Source organism: Berghia stephanieae, chromosome 8 (genome assembly GCF_034508935.2).
Source record: "Berghia stephanieae isolate SIO BIC M18660-M18661 chromosome 8, UCSD_Bste_1.3, whole genome shotgun sequence".
Taxonomy (NCBI): Eukaryota; Metazoa; Mollusca; class Gastropoda; order Nudibranchia; family Aeolidiidae; genus Berghia; species Berghia stephanieae.
In genome coordinates, this window is record NC_088367.1 from 15,719,188 (window position 1) to 15,721,687 (window position 2,500).

Consider the following 2,500-nt stretch of genomic DNA (forward strand, 5'->3'; position numbering starts at 1 on the left):
TGGGGTTCACCCACATTGTTTATTGTCTCAAACGACCCCACCCTCCTTCCAATGAATACCCGATAAAACGAACCCCCCCCCTCTCTCTCTCTCTCTCTCTCTCTCTCTCTCTCTCTCTCTCGCGCTCTCTCTCTCTATTGTAATCAACGCGATAGAAAGTTACAGTGCTCTTAGTTCAAGGGAAGTAACCGTGGATGGTAAATGCGTGACGTCATCAGCATACTCTCTCGATGACATTACAAACCCATACTGTAAAGTCTCGCCTTCTTTTGTCTGTAACAGAGTGGTGACACACTACTACAGCATTCAATATGGCTTACTCTCGATTCTTCAACCTGTCACGATTCCATCTATGATTAAATTTAATCATATTTTGTTTGTTGATTTCTTGAATTTGCCACTTTTTGAGGGCGAAAATTTGTTGCGATTAACCGAAGTTTGATGCAATTAACCAGTGACTTTTATATAGAATTAATTCCGTTTCTTGGAAAATGTTGCGATTAACCGAAAGTTGCGATTATCCGGAGTGAACTGTATATATATATATATATATATATATATATATATATATATATATATATATATATATATATATATATATATATATATATATATGTGGTTGATGAAAAGAAAATGTAGTAGGTTAGATAGAAGTGTTCATTTTATTATTATTTTCCAACTAGCGTGATGGGGTAAGGGTGGGGGTCGTTCAAATGAACCTAAACGACTGTGTATGATTTCAGACATATTTTATCAGCAACCCCATTGCAGTCAATATCATTATACTCTTCTTTTTACATTGTTTATATTGACCAATTTCGATTTACTTTTAGAAGCGTCACATATTGACATCGAAAAGTATATACATTAAACAAACAAATAAACCAACACCCCCCCCCCCAAAAAAAAAAAACCAACAAACAAAAGACAAAAAGAAAAAACAACAACATACAAACAAAGCAATAAACCTCAACAAAATAAACAAACAGAAACCCAAAGCCCCCAACTTCCAATCTCTCCCCCCCCCCCCCCCCCAAATACCCCATCCCCCCAACAGAAAAATATAACAAAAACAAAAAATACAAAACAAAAAAAAAAAAAAAAACATCGCAAAAAACAACAACAAAAACAAAACAAAACAAAACACTCAACCCCCCCCCCCCAAAAAAAAAAAAAACAAAAAAAAAAAAAAATACAAAAAACTATTTATGTTTATATTCAAAAATGAAGACAATGAGATACCGATACCGACGTGTTCAGTGGATTACGTTTGGGTTTCACTTGTGCGGCTATGTGGTCTAGTGGTATGACACTCGCTTTTGGATCGGAAGGTCCTGGGTTCAAGCCTCGCGCTCGGCGCATAGTTGAGTACTTGGAAAAGGCTCTTCACTCACATTCTCTCACCGTACTCAGGTGTAAAATGAGTACCTGGTCGTTAACAGCGTTGTCTTTGCCCGAAAAATTGTAATATCGCCTAACAGGCGTCATGTCCCATCCTACATGTTAAATGTTGCTGTTGTCCCTGGTCAGTGACCCCTTGTAAAGCGCTTTGAGCACATTTAGTGGATATTGTGCTATATAAAAGCTAAATTAAAAAAACAACATTTTTTCACTTTTAAGAATTCATACTCTCAAACCAACGCAAAATAATGTCCATAACAATAATGTTTAATCAAGCCCATGATTGCGTTTGCCTTTCAGGCTTGCAAATGTATGCACGTCGGATTGAGACTATTAACATCTTTTATTGATCTATTTCAATTGTTTTGGTGAGACAAGTAAACCGGTAGCGTAACTAAAGACACGTTTGGATGACGTAACAATGTTGTTGAGCGATAAGATTACGCCAGCGATTCATTCAGCATTCATGGAGGAGGAACAATTTTCATGTTACACACAGGATCGGTTGGTGTTAACGTCAAATTCGTGATACATTATTCTTATTATTTGTTTGACGTATAGCGTTAGGGCCAGGGCATGGGTGACAGAAAACGGAGGCGCAGTAAAGAATGTGACTAGAAAAATTGTGACCCATCGTCTCAAAGCGGTATTGTGTCGGAACGAACCAGATGCTTAAAAGCCGAATTTAATGTTAAACTGGTCACAAATATAAATTGTTGGCATTAGCACCCTAGAATATGGTATCCATTCTCCTCAAGAAAACATACAAACTCAACACAACTTTGATATTTCTGGCTATAAATTCAATTTTCAACATCTTACCCATCCCGACTTAATACCGTTTTGAGGCGAAGGGTCACAATTAAATAATGGGTTGATATTATTTTAAGGTACATCAAACCTTTACAAATGGGATTTGATTTTAGGGTCTTGTGGTAGATCCAGGGATCGAGTCCCGCTCTGAGTCGCGCAAGGTTGAGTCCTTGGAAAATTCTCTTTACTCACATTCTCTCAATGTATAGTACTCGTGTGCAAAATGAGTGCCCAGCCGTTAACATTGTTGTCTTTGTCGAAAATAAATTGTAATATCGCCTAACAG